This window comes from Cricetulus griseus (genome assembly GCF_003668045.3).
Source record: "Cricetulus griseus strain 17A/GY chromosome 1 unlocalized genomic scaffold, alternate assembly CriGri-PICRH-1.0 chr1_0, whole genome shotgun sequence".
Taxonomy (NCBI): Eukaryota; Metazoa; Chordata; class Mammalia; order Rodentia; family Cricetidae; genus Cricetulus; species Cricetulus griseus.
The window spans coordinates 70,065,818-70,080,721 of NW_023276806.1; the positions used below are offsets into that span (position 1 = coordinate 70,065,818).

Below are 14,904 nucleotides of genomic sequence, written 5' to 3' on the forward strand. Positions count from 1 at the left end.
TGACACGCATGAATTACGAGCCACACAGTGCCGCACATACATCATCCATGCAGCCTGGGAGACTGGCATGGTCACCACCCTCACTGGCGGAGCACAGGAATGGCACTGGCTGGCTCAGCAGTGACTGTGGAGGGTCCTGGGCTGCAGGGTGGGAGCTGAGGTGTTGTGGTGGGATTTCAGTGAGACCATAAGCTTGGCCTTGCTATAGAGGAAATGTTGAATTGTAGACATTAGATAAATCAGTTACGACTACTGCTGTGTCCTATGAGTCTCACAGGAATTTTCTGGAGGCTTACTCTAGGACTGGGTACTGACCCATTCAACAGGCTCATTGATTTCTCTAAAAGGGACAGAGGTGACACGCAAATCATATGTGTAAATGGCTTGAAAGGAAATTCGAGAATATTTGTAACCTAGATTTAACCTAAAGCAAATTTCTGGAGCTACATCAAAAGGGTCTAATTTATTGCCTCATCTCCCCTTCCCCATGAACCAACCTCCCTCCCCAATCCCACTAAGGAGGAGGTGAGAGAGACAGGCAGCCCTAAGAGTCTCAGGAAACGCTGGGTACCCAATGGGGGTTGGAAGGGGCGGCACAGAGGGAGACAGAAGCTGACCAGGCCAGGTACAGGGCCAGAGGAGCATACATGTTCAAGGCTAGCAAGATCTGGGGAGCTGGAGGGAAGAGGAGCCCCTGGAAAGGGAAGCTGGGTTGGTCACTGCACTCAGAAGATGCCCCATGTTTACCAGGACAGACTTGTCCAGCGTCCCCTTGTATAGGACAGAGTAGAGAACATCCAAACTCAGGCTGGGCTGACTAACACTTCTATAATTTTATCCCAATTCCCTTTCACTACATGTCAGAAGGACACTCAAGGATGGTGTCACAGAAGCACAAAGTCACACAGGAGGCAAGGTGGTGAGAGCCTGGAAAGGATGAGCCCCTAAAGGTGAGGCCAAGGGAAGATTTTCCCACTTACTCTAAGCCAAAGAAAGCCATGGAAATTTCCTAACTAACCCTCACACAGGGAGGGGGAAAGAAGGGTTGGAGAAGTGTGCCAGAGCCGATTTTCCTTCTTGTTGCCTTCAAGTCACAAAAGTGACAAGTGTTTGTTGTCATTTTGGGAAAATATAGCAGAGAAGGAAGAAAATGAAGATTGTTCATGTGTGTCCACACCATGTAGTGGGTGTTTTTGATCTGCTGTTGCCCGGATGCTTGGGTGATCCCTTAACACACACGGAAACCCAACAGCAAGGTGGCCCTGTGGAAGTACCCTTTGGGAGTTCCATGGGTTGGTACCCTCAGTGTTTCTCTTCTGCCACAGCAGGACTCCAGAGGATGATGGCTGCCCAAACCAGGAAGTAGCTCTCACCAGGTACTGGATATGTGGACCTTGGATTTCTTCAGTTCTCAAAGCTGAGAAAAAAATTCCAGTTGTTCTGAAGCCTCTCAGCCCATGGTGCCTTATTATAGTAGTTTGAGTGAGCCAGACATTGTGTCTTGTGGAGATTCACCCACATTCCTCAGCCTTATAAGGTGTCATGGCTGTTCAGCGTTCCACTACAAGTTGTTTTATAATTTATATAGCAGACCCGTGTCGTTCAACACATATGAATATAAATCCTGAGATTCAATCTGGACATTATTCTAGACAAACCTCTGCCCTGAGGTACTCTGTCAGGAGCCAGCTGCATGCAGGAGCAGTCCCCAGGCGCCAGAGCAGGTGTGCCAGGTGACAGGTCTCCAACAGCTTGCTCAGCTGTCAGGAGGAGCGGTCCCCTGAGGCCATCAACATTGAGGCTGTGTGCTGAGCCACTCAACCCCTCAGTTCCATCTGAATTTCTTGGCAGTTGTCCTCATGCTTAGATTGTCCCCAGGGGTACCACTGCCCCCCCCCCACGCCGAGTCCTCAAAAGAATGCCATGCCTTTGGTGTCTTCTCTGCACACCCCTTCCATGTTTGTGGTGACAGGAACAAACTCACCCCAGGACGGTGCTTGCCTAGGCACACCCTCTCCGGCTGCTGTTTCCAAATTCTATTTTTTCTTGCTTTATTATTTCATTTTCTTATTTTGGGGACCCAGAGTGGAACCGAGGCCCTTCTATATGTGAAACACGTGCCTTACCACTTGGCTATCTCGGCCTTTTCCCTTTTTAACACCCACAGCTTATTGAAGCTGTGTGGTCTAGCTCTGGTCTACCAGCCCCAGCCTTCCTCCTTTACCAACAGCTTATTAAAAACAAATAAGCCTGGATCTGACTGGTCCGGCTGGCACATTTCACAGCCACGTGAAGAGGCCAGTCCACACCAGCACTTCTCTGTTCCTGAGTTGGTTTCTTAGAGGCTACTATAAGAAATTCCTTCAAATTGGGTGCCTTAAAAATCTGTTCTCTCTCAGTTGCATACACTGGAAGGCCATAATCAAGACATGCGCAGTCCTGCTGGCAACTTGGGGAAAATCCTGTCTGTCTCATCCACCCAGCCTGGGCTGTGGCTGAGAAATGCCTGTCTCTTCAGGGGCCTTCTCTTATGGGCCTTGCTTTTTTAACCTAAGGACTTTAATATACAATATGATGGTATGATATTAGCGTGTAGGAAGCTGAAGTAGAAGGATGATGACTTCAAGGCCAATCAAGATACTTCATCTCCAAAGACTGGGTGTGTGTTGTGGGGGTGGAGGGGGGCCAGATTTATAACTGTTTAATTTAGAAATTGTTGGCTAGCTTTCTGCTACGTGACAGGCTACATGAGACAATCACCTTAACTGAGGTGGGGCTTCAGTCCCTGTGTCTTAGCCTACTGCTTCAGGCCTGTGCTGAGGCAGCACACCATGGATGGAGTGCGTGGAGGAGGCCTGGTCTCGTGTGGCAGCTGGGATTAAAAGAGAGAGAAAGGAACGAGGGTACCAGTGTCCCCTTCAAGGGAATAACTCAAGTGACCTAACTCCCACCTTACCCTGCCTGAGATTTGACCACCTTCTGATAGTGCCCCAAGCTAGAGAACAAATCTGTAGCACACAGGTCTCTAAGGAACACTCAAGATGCAAACTGTAGCAAAGGCCCACCTGGACAGTCCAGGCCGATGACATTTCCAGATCTTTCGCCTAATTCTATCTGCAAATATTCCTTTCTCCGAGTAAAGATCATAGTCACAGTTCCAAGGTGGAACTTTTTGGCCCGCTGTGTGCTTTATCCAGCTTCCTTCCTCTGCCACTCCAGTGTCATGCCATCATGGATCCTGTCACAATTATCATCTCCCCTGTCTTAGTCAGGGTTCCTACTGCTGTGAAGAGACACCATGACCATGGCAACACTTATAAAGGAAAACATTTAATTGAGGTGGTGGCTTGAGGTTTTAGAGGTTTAGTCATTATCATCGTGGCAGGGAGCATGCTGGTGTGCAGGCAGACGTGGTGCTGGCCACATCTTCATCAGAAGGCAACAGGAAGTGGACTGTCTCACTGGACATAGCTTGAACTATATGAGACCTCAAAGTCGGTGCCCACAGTGACACACTTCTTCCAATGAGACCACACCTACTCCAATAAGGCCACAACTCCTAATAGTGCCACACCCTTTGGGGGCCCTTTTCTTTCAAACCACCACACCAGTTCTCCTGTACTCTAAGACCCTATCCCAAGAGCTCCTCCGATGGGCCATGTCGCTCTCTTCGGTGAATCCATCTCCTCCTCCCTTGTCAGTGTACTCTTTACCCATTCTGACTACCAGATCCACTTCTGTGGCTACTGCCTGATAGGTTTCCTCACTCCCTGGCTTCCTGAAGTCATTATCACTGAAGGTCAACCAATCACATATACGTAGTGAGACCCTGTCAAAACCCATAAACAACAGCAAAACCATTGTGTTGGAGGATCCAGGAAATGGCTCTATTTCTAAATCACTTGCCTTGTAAGCACGGAGAACAGTGTTTAGCTCTCATACTTTATTTTTTAAAGGGCAGCCAGAGATGCATGACTGTGATCGCAGTAGTGGGGATATAGACGGGTAGATCCCTACAACTTGCTGGCCAACCAGACGAGACTAATCGGTGAGTTCCAGGCTAGAGAGAAACCCTGTCTCAGAAAACTAGGTGGATGAAGCCCAAGGTTGGCCTCTGGCCTGTACATGTACAAATTCACGTGTGTACCCCCATACACACAAACATGAACACAACCATTCACAGCTAAGAGTCTAATTTTTTTTTAATGCAAAGGGCACATTTCTAATTTTGTCATAATTTAAAACTCTGATTTAAACACTTTCTAACTGTTTCTGGTTACTGACAAAAACGCCTGAGAGAATTAACTGCAGAAGGTGCAAAGACTGATCTGGACTCAGCCTTGGAGTTTTCAGTGCCCGTTCTCTTGGCCCATTGCTTACTCAGCCTGTGGTGGAGCAGTGATATTGGGGAAAGTGCCTCCAGCTGCCCTTGAGGTAATTGTCCCCAACAAGTCACATGGTTGGGTGAGCGACTTCACTTCCAGTTCACAACCACAAGTCTCCAATGGATGTGACCTCGCTACTCAGGCATTTCCATTATGAGTCTCTTTTCCCGTCAGAGGTTTTGTACTTTTCCTTCCAATCCCCCACAAAGATGACTGCTGTTCTGCTTCACACACAGTTGAGAAAATGCATGCCATCAAGGTGCAACTCAATTCCCTTCCCACCTGCACTCCCACTGCCAAATTCCCATCGCTACCTGTCTTGTCACACTACAAGCATCTGCTCCTTGAAAAACCCATCCCTCAAAATGATAGCCCAGGTGAGTGGCAACCACTCGAGGGCCATGGGGGCCATTGATGCTCTGGATTCATGCCCACAACGATGCCCCCTACAGGGTAAGCATGAAATGTTTACCAAATTAAGAATTTTCTTCTTCCATTTATGTCTCTTCATTCTGTCTTCGATATCTCCTCTATGGGGCTATCGTTACTAACATTATCTATATGCGGAATCGTCCATGTAAACAAAGTCTGCCTATGCTTGCCCCAGCCCCTGCCCCTCCTCCCATGCTCTACACTGCTTCAGAGCAAAGTTCTCCAGGCTAGTCTAGAGCATGCTATCATTGCCTCTCTCCTGTACCTACGTCCCACTCTTTTCATCTGCTCTTCGGTTCCATGTCTGGCTTCTGGCTTCACCGTCCATCTCAAGTTCCTTTGTCGTGGTTATCTATGACTTCCGTGTGGTCAAACCCGATGTCACTCGTGGTCTCCACCTGTAAGGTGAAATACATCTCCCCACTCCCTTTCCTCCAGTCTTTCTCCTCACTGGTCTGTGATTCAACAAATGTCATGATTTCCCTCCTATCCCAGCAAACACTTGTAACCAGCCATTGTCATGGGGGTCACCCTCCCCATAATCTCCACACCAACCCACATTCTTCCCTAGTCATTTATTTTTCTTGGAGTTTATGTCCCCGGATTGAAAGGGCATCCACTTGCTGAAGACTTGATAATCTACTCCTTCAGTTGGATATCTCTGACCTCCCAACTTGCAAACCATCCAAATACGGGTTTGGTACCTCCATTGCTTCAGAAGCAATTCATACTTAACATTATCCTTGATATTATCCTTAATATTACCTTTGATCCCCACCCCTCAACTCAGAAAAACTCCCTCTTCAGGACGGTGCACCTGTCTCCATTTCAACATCTCTCAGGGCCACCATGTAACTTCATCCTATGGTATTGTTGCCGGAGATGAACTCCTCCTACAGAAAGTGCTGAGTCAGAAGTTTGTGCTGCTTCTAAGAGTGCTGGTGCCCTATGTGCATCTATGGATGCTGGGTTCCAGGAGCCACTCTGAGACCCAAACCTACAGGTGTTCAGTCCCATATGTAACAGTATATATTTGCCTAAAAACCTATGCAATTCCCTCATGTACTTTAATCACCTCTGAGTCACTTACAATTCTCAACATAATGATAAGCAAGTAGTGACTGTGCTGTGCTGCCTGGGGAGTGATGACAGGAAAAGCATGTGTACATGTTAGTACAGATGGGATTTTAGTTTTCAAATGCTTTTCACCCACATTTGGTGGCTCCTAGAGATGCTGATGTTGGAGCATGAAGAGCCAAAGTCTTATCAGTGTCTCTGCACCAATCCAAAGGAGTCTTTGAAATTCCTGACTTTATCTGCTTCAAAGCTACAGCAGGTTGCTTCTAAGTACAAGCTTTCCCTCTGCAGCAGCGGGAGTCACCTGGAGTCCTCACACAAGTCGGCAGCATCTGGGTGATTCAGGCACGAACACTGAATGAAATAGATTCCAGAGAGCTGGCAGACCTGGAAAGACAGAGAAACTGGAGCCAAAGGGCTCAGCCCAAGCCCTGCCCAGCACCCACCACTGAGAACCCCCACCCTTGCCAATCTCTTAACAGGGCCACTGCCTGCTCATCAGACTACTTGTCCCTGGCTCTATGTCACTAAGTCAAGCTTAAACTATTAGTCATCTTTCTGCTGCTGAGACAAAAGTATCTGAGATAGGCAACTGAAGAGGGAGAAAAATCATGTGCTTATTTTCAAATCAGAACATTTTTTTTTTAAACAAAGTGATAGGCTCATTTCGGTATCCTCATACATACCTGTCACCATGCTTGTTCTTATTCCCCCTCCATCTCCCCACTCTGCCTCTTTCCTGCTTGTGGGACCCCTTCCCTCCCTCAAATAGCCTCCTCTCTGCTCTCATGCCACATATATTCAAGTACACTTTCTTTTTGCTAAGATTTATTTTGTAAGTTATGTGAATGTGCGTGTATGCACAGATGAGAGTACTGCACTCAGAGTCCAGAAGAGGGCAGCATCAGACACCCTGCAGCCGGACTTGTAGGAGGTTATGAGCTCCCCGAGGTACTGCAAACCAAACTCAAGTTCTCTGCAAGAGAAATGTCCATTCTTAATTTCTGAACCATGTCTTCAGTACTCATCACCCTTCCTTATCCTCCCCACATTTAGACACCTCACCTCTCACAGTCCCCTTTCTGTTTTCATGTTCTATTCTTATGTAAGTACATGAATATACATGTTCCCACAGACATGATGAAGTTGAATCAAGATTCTGTATAAAAAGAGAAAATGTGACATGTTTTCTTTGAATGTGGCTTATTTTATTTAACATAGTATAACTGTTATGGCAGGAGAAAGATCTTTTAATATCTTTATTTTTATTTTCTATGTGTTCTGGCTATTTTTATGTCAACAATAATCATCTGAGGGCAGGGAACCTCAATTGAGAAATTGTTTCCATAAGATCAGGCTGTAAGCAAGCCTATAGAGTGACTTCTTAATTAGTGATGTAGGGGAACCCAGGCCCTTGTGGGCGGTGCCACTCCTAGGCTGGTAGTCCTGGGTTTTGTAAGAAATAGGCTGAACAAACTGTGAAGAGCAAGTCAGTGAACAGCACCCCTCCAGGGCCTCTGCATCGGCTTCTGCCTTCAGGTTCCTGTCCTGACTTTCCTAGATGATGAACTACTACCTGTAGGTTTAAGCCAAATAAACTCTCCTTCCCAAGTTGTATTTAGTCATGATATTTCATCCCAGCAATAGACAGACTAAGAAAGACAACATGTATGAATGTTTTGCCTGCATGTACCACACGAACGTAGCAACCAAGAAGCCTGAGAGGGCATCAAATCCTTCAGGACTGGAATTACAGTTGTAATTACTGTTGGGAACCAACATGTGGGTGCTGAGAGTCAAACCCAGGTGCTCTGGAAGAGCAGCCAGTGCTCTGGACTACCAAGCCATTTCTCTACCTCCTGCTGAATAAGCTTTCACCATGCATGTGCCCGACATGTTCAATATCCCTGCATCTGTGGATGAACATCTAGGCTGGCTCCACATCTTAGCCATTGGGAATAGCACAACAATAAGCATGGATGTCCAAACATCTCCGTGGTATGTTGAGTTAGAATCACGTGGGTATAGTTGGATCTTATGGCAGTTGTATTTTCAGTCTTTTGAGGAACCTTAACCCTGATTTCCAAAGTGGCCATACCAAGTTACAATCTTGTATAAAGTCCCCTTTCTCTACATCATTGTCAGAATTTATTATCATTTCTTTTCTTTCTTACTGCCATTCTGACAGGTGAGGAGGAATTTCAAACATTTTAATTTGCATCCCCCTGATGACTGCATGGTCATTTGTATTTCCTTTTTAAAATACATTTGTGTGCATATGTATGTCTGTGCATAGTATATGTGTATGTATACACACATGTGCACAGCTGAGTGAGTATACATGTGCATGTGTGCTTGGGCGGAGACCAGAAGAGTGTGTGTCTTTTATCACTGGCCACTTTATTCTCTTATGACAATCTCTCACTGAACTGATAGCTTTCTGAGTTTTTGCCTAGACTGGGGCCAGCAAACCCCAGTAATTCTCCTGTCTCTGCCTCTGCCTCCTTCCCCCTGCTCTGTGCTGTCACTCACTGGCATGTGACAGTGCCAGCTGCTCAAGCATGAGGACCTCAGTTTGGATCCCTAGCACACATGTAAAATGCTCTGTTTGTCTGCATATGACCCTGTAGCCTCAGCACATAGACTTGGTATGAATTATAAATGCTTGGTCAATAGCTCAGGCTTGTTACCGGCTAACTCTTACAACTTAAATTAACCCTTTATATTAATCTACATTCTGCCACACGGCATTATCTCTTTTTCATCTTGTACCTCCTGCTTCCTCTCCGTGTCTCGATGGCTACTCCTCTGACTCTGCCCTTCTTCCCAGTATCCTTAGTCTGATTTTCCTGCCTAACCTTAATCTGTCCAGCTATTGGCCAGTCAGCTTCTTTATTTAACCAATCTCAGAGTACAGAAGGATTGTTCCACAGCAACACAGAGCATCATGACAGGAAGGGTATAGCTACAAGAACAAGAAGCCAGATGGTCACACAATGTGTCCACAGGAAGCAGAGAGTTTAGCCTATAGTCTCAAGGCCCCACCCTCTGTGGCCTCACCCTCTTGAAGGTGTCACAGCCCTCCCAAACAGTGCTACTAGCAGGGGACCAGGTGTCTCAATACATGAGCAAGTCACCACAGATATGGCATGTGAACAGACATGGAACATGGCTTGTACAGAGAGAAGCAACATGTAGACTAAGGTTTAATTGTGTTGATTCAGAGCCTGGCTGTGAGTTTGTCCTACCATCTTTCTTTCTGACCCACTTGAAAGCTCTGCAGTCTGTGTGCCAATGGCATCTTGACATTCATGTTGGAGCTTTCTTTTAATATTCTGATAATGAACTCAAGGTCAATATTTTATCCCTTTTTAATCAGAGGCTAAGAGTACATGGCAAACGTCAGTAAGTGATAAGACATCACTATGCCATTGTGAAAAACAATCCGGAAGTTTCTCGGCCGGATTCTGCCTTGTTTTCTCCCTCTGCCCACCCTGGCAGGGTGGGGGGTGGGGGAAGGGCCTGGCTTCTTTTCTTCACCAAGCATTGTATTACCATCACCATCCCTGGCCTCAACAGTGGAAACTCCTGCTGCCATTTCTACCTGCATAAGTAGTCTGCTTTCAATTTGGCAATTAGTCCAGTAGTTCTTTCCACAGGCAGGTGGTGAACCTTGCCCTAGTTTCTTCGGGCTCATGTTTACCAGCTGTAAGCTGGGCCTTCGTTACCCTGCTCTTCAGAGATTTTAGACCATGGCAGGTATTTAACAAAGGTGATGATGGGGCGGGGTGGGGGGGTGAAGGGGCTGCTGTTCTCGTGTCCTCATCAGCCACTTGCACAGGCAGCTTCACATGGGCATGTTAAAACAGCTCTATCAGCAGCTCCCCTTCCTCTCTCCACCTCCACCCACTGAATCAGCATCTCTGGCAGCAGACACAAGGAAAGAGCGTTTCCATGAAGTTCCCAGATGACACTGAGCTGAAGAGCCAGCCCACAGCAGCCAGGAAATAAGGGCAGTAAAGAGATCCGAAGTTGCAGGTCTTGGTCCATACACTGCAGGGCAAGCAGCAAAGTGGTGGGCGCAGTGGACAGGAACCTGCATTGTGGTGGACGGAGTTCACATCCATTCCACACTGGCTGATGACTGTTATGTCCAAAATCAATGCCAGAAAAGTTATGGAATTCTCAACCAAAAGTGTTAGCTAAATAAATGTTAAAGAGAAAGAGAACGAGAGAGAGAGAGAGAGAGAGAGAGAGAGAGAGAGAGAGAGAGAGAGAGAATAAAGGAAGGAGAGAATACAGGAAGGAGGGAGAAAGGGAGGGAGATAAGGGTGAGTTAGCCCTACCATTTCTTCTGTCTTCTAAAATAAGGGAACTAAACAGATAATAATTGAAGGATATCTTTTCAGTTCTAATTTCCTGTAATTATAGATGGTTTGATTCCCCCATTACTATTTCTTAAACATTCTTCAGAACCTGAAGGGATTTCTTTTACCATTTATTATGTTATAAAACTCGGGGACAAATATAAGAACCTGAGATGGTCACCATGGATGAGACACACCAGCCACTATTAACCTCCCAACTCCAAAAGGGGCATGCACCCTTCTCCCCTGCCCCTTCTCCCCAGGGCCATTCTTTCTCTCATCCTGAGTCTGCCAAGGACTCTCTGATCCATTCTGGCCAGCTGGATGTGAACTCTGCCTCTCGAACCAAATGCTCTATTCGGTTGGACAATGGACCATGACACAAACAAAATTCCTGTAACAAGAACCTTCTCTCTCTCTCTCTCTCTCTCTCTCTCTCTCTCTCTCTCTCTCTCTCTCTCGCACGCGCGCACACACACACACACACACACACACACATACCCTCCACCACAGTTTCCTTTTCACAGTATTTCCAAATATATCTATGTGAACACATGCATACCTACAGTTCATTTTATCTGCTGTATAGTATTCTGATATGTAAACATTACCATAATTGCCTTAGCTACCAACTTAGCTTACCAACTGGTTGACACTTTCCATTTCACCTATTGGTATTTAGGAAATAATGAAGAGACTTTTATTTACCTTTTAAAAAATTGTGTGTATATATGTGTGCCTGTGTAAGTGTATGTATATGTGAGTGTGGTGCACACAAAGGCCAGAAGAGGGTGTAAGATCCCCTAGAGCTGCAGTTATAAACGGTTGTGAGCCACTGAATGTGGATGCTGGGAAATGAACTCAGGTCCTCTGTAGAGCAGCATTTGTAATGATTTTAATTTGTTGGTTACTAATGAACTAGAACACATTTTCATTAAAAATATATACATATACAAGACTGATCCAGACCCCTGAACATGGATGTCAATAAGGAGGCCTCTGCACTCCAGGGAGCCTCTGGTGGTGGATTAGTATTTTTCCCTGGTGCAAGAAGGGACTTTGAGAGCCCATCCCATGTGAAGGGTTACACTCTGGCCCTGGACACATGGGGAAGGGCCCAGGACCAGCATAGGAAGACTTGGTGGACTTTGCAGAGCCCCAGTTGAGGGCCCTACCCTGCCTGGGGAGTGGTGGGTGGATGGGGTGGGGGGTAGACTGGGGGTGGGGGAGGAGGGTTGGGGGTGAGGGGAGGGAGAGGGAGAAGGGACTTGAAATAAGCTTGTTCCCTAACTAGAACTAATAAAATAGAATAAAAAAATATACACATACTTATGTGTACATGTAATTTTATTTATTTTTTTGTGTATGTATAAGAGAAAAGGGTCTTACTAAGTAGCCTAAATTGGTGACTACATGTGTGTACCACCATACTTAGTCTGAGATTTTCATTTTTAAAAAGCCATACATCTTTCTGTTAGACCCCCAGAAAACTCAGGTATTCGGGGTCCCAGGCCACAACTGCGGTCACCCCAATCACCAGGCGGATCCGAGAGCTTAATGCAAACTGCAGAAGGCTTTATTGTAATTTAACAAGCTAACCCCATGTTAGCTCGGGTCTTTCACCCACCCGCCATGGCGAATGGCTAGCAAAAGACCACTCCTAGGGCCTCCCAAGAGATCTTATATGACAGCGTAAGGGGAGTGTCTAGGGGTACGTACAGGCTCATGATTGGTGTGCCTCCAGGCTTGGAGGGCTTGCCCTGTGTTGATTGGTCAACTGGTTGTTATGGCCCATAGGCCCTCCCAGGGTGGTTGCTATGCTTTCTATGTCATTACTGTGAGCTTGTCCGTAAAGCACACCCAGAGTCATAAAGCATAGCGCCACCAGCTAACTTCTGATTGGTTCCTTGTCATGAGGCAGGCATCTGACTTTCTAGTGACTAACTAACTTCTGATGGGTTCCTTGACATGAGACAGGCATCTGACCTCTAAGTGACCAAGGCAAGTTTATGGCAAGCACGTGTTCGGCTGTTATGGCTGCTGAAAGGGGAGCAGGTCCCTTCATTTCCACTTCTGGGAACTGTTAACTCCACTTTCTTTGCTCTTGGTGAGGAATACATTCCTGCTACAGATTTGTTTGTTTGTTTGTTTGTTTGTTTGATAGGCTTTTCTCAAAATTCTTGGTGGGCAGCCTTCATGATCCCATAACTCTTTCATTCTGCATACCTGAAAAACCAGTACCATGTGGATGATGCCAAGTTCTGCCAACATCTCATGAAACAGCATGGTGGTTTGAAAGAAAATGGCCCCCAAAAGGAGTGGCATTTTTAGGAGGTGTGGCCTTGTTGGAGTAGGTGTGGTCTTGTTGGAGGAAGTGTGTCACTGTGGAGGCGGGCTTTGAGGTTTCCTATATGTTCAAGCTATGCCCAGTAAGACAGACCACTTCCTGTTGCCTGCCTATCAAAATGTAGGACTCTCAGTTCCAATACCATGTCTGTCTGCATGCCACCCTCTCCCACCATGGTAATAATGAATTGAACCTCTACAAAGTAAGCCACCCCAACTAAATGTTTTCCTGTATAAGAGTTGCTATGACCATGGCATCTCTACAGCAATAGAAGCTGTAACTAAGACAAATAGTCAGGTCTATTGGACCACAATGGAGAGGCTCTAACACAAAACAAACGACACATCTCTGGACAGTCCTTTTCTGGCAGGACACCTCACCTCACCAGCATTCCTATCCTAGAATCTTGGATAGGTGAGATTTTACCCCTTCCTGAATGTCCTCATGGCACTTTCCTACTTTCCCAGTGCACACTGCCTTGTGTTTTTTTATTTTTTTAAGATTTATTTATTTATTTATTTATTATGTGTACGGTGTTCTGTCTGCATGTATGCCTGCAAGCCAGAAGAGGGCACCAGACCTCATTATAGATGGTTGTGAGCCACCATGTGGTTGCTGGGAATTGAACTCAGGACTACTAGAACAGCAGCCAGTGCTCTTAACCACCGAGCCATCTCTCCAGCGCAGTCTTACCTATTTTTAATGTCACTGATCTCTTTAGCAACTCATGGCACTTTGTCTGCATCTGTTTACTCAGCAACTTTAATTGTGCTTGTTCCCCCTTTCCTGACCAAAATTTAAGTTTCTCAACTTCCACTCTGCTTGTTCACTTCCAATTCTCACCGTAAACATGGTTGAAAGTAGCCAGCAGTAACAATGCTACAACATGAAGGCAATGTTGCCTTCAAATTCATTGCTTTTGAACTGTGAGCCTCCATCAAAGTGTCAGGACATGTGTAGACTATACACAAACCCTTTGCCAGAATGCAGCATGGCCTCTATTGCCAGTTTTAATAGAGTCTTTGTTCCCATCTGAGATCTCATTAGCACAGTCCTTACTGTCTATATGTCTCCTGGCCTGATGGTATTCTGAGGCCCATTAAGACATTCATGACATTCTAGGGCTTCTCTAACATGCATCTGCAAACTCTTCTACATTCCTCCCACAAACCAGTTCCAAAACCCAAGAACCAGATAATCAGGTTTCGTCTCTCCTCCACTTCTCTTATCATCAGTTTCGTGTGCTAGTTACCTTATTGCTGTAATGAACACAATCCCAACAGGTAAAATGTAGGGGAAGAAAGGTCTATCTGGGCTGTCCTAGGGTCCTACTGCTGTGAAAAGACACCATGACCATGGCAACTCCTATAAAGGAAAAACATTTCATTGGGATTGGCTTACAGTTAAAAAGTTTGGTATGTGCTCATCATGGCCCGAAGCATGGCATCACGCAGGCAGACATAGTGCTGGAGAAGGAGTTCTATATCTGGATCCTCGGGCAGAAGGGAGAGAGAGTGGGCCTGGCTTGAGCATCTGAAACCTCAAGGTCCACCCCCAGTGGCACGCTTCCTCCAACAAGGCCACACCTAATCCAACAAGGGCAAAGCTTCTAATTGTCCCACTCCCTGTGAGTCTATTGGGGACATTTTAATTCAACCCACTACATGGGCTTCTGATTTCAGAGGGTTTCAGCCCATCATAGGAAAGGCATGGCGGAGAGGCCCAGTCCCTAGTAGTGGAGTGTGTGGCATTTAGCAGTGAGGTAGCACAGAGCACGGGACTTGAGCTGGCTAGTTTTACATCAACTAACACAAGACAGAGTCATTTTGGAAGCAAGAACCTCAATTGGAAAAATGCCCCCTCCAGAGTGGCCTGGGGGCAAGCCTGTGGTTCATTTTCTTGACTGTTGATTGATGTGAGAAAGCCCAGTTCTCTGTGGGTGGTGCCACCCCTGTCCTGGAGGTCCTGGGTTCTATAGGAAAGCAGGCTGAGCAAGTCAGGAGGAGCAAGCCAGTAAGCAGCTCCCCTCCATGGCCTCTGCATCAGCTTTTGAGTTCCTGCCCAGTTCCTGCTTTGAGTTCCTGCCCTGACTTCCCTGCATGATGAAAGAAGCTGTAAGAGGAAATAAATCCCTTCCTCCACAAGTCACTTTTGGTCATGGTGTTTTATCACAGCAATAGAAGGCTAAAATAGGACAGAACTAGGAGCAGGTACAATCCTAAATGTCCTGCGCTTAGTGACCACTTCTGCCAGGTAGGCCTAGTTACTCAGCTTCCCAAAACAGCATCACCAGCTG

General features: G+C 46.3%; 1 long non-coding RNA gene across 1 annotated transcript; it reads left to right on the forward strand.

The window, feature by feature from the left end:
* Positions 1-62: 62 nt before the first annotated feature.
* Positions 63-1,583, forward strand: LOC118239565. The gene is made up of 2 exons (XR_004772046.1): positions 63-950; positions 1,329-1,583. It is a non-coding gene; the product is annotated as an uncharacterized LOC118239565 (long non-coding RNA).
* Positions 1,584-14,904: the final 13,321 nt, after the last annotated feature.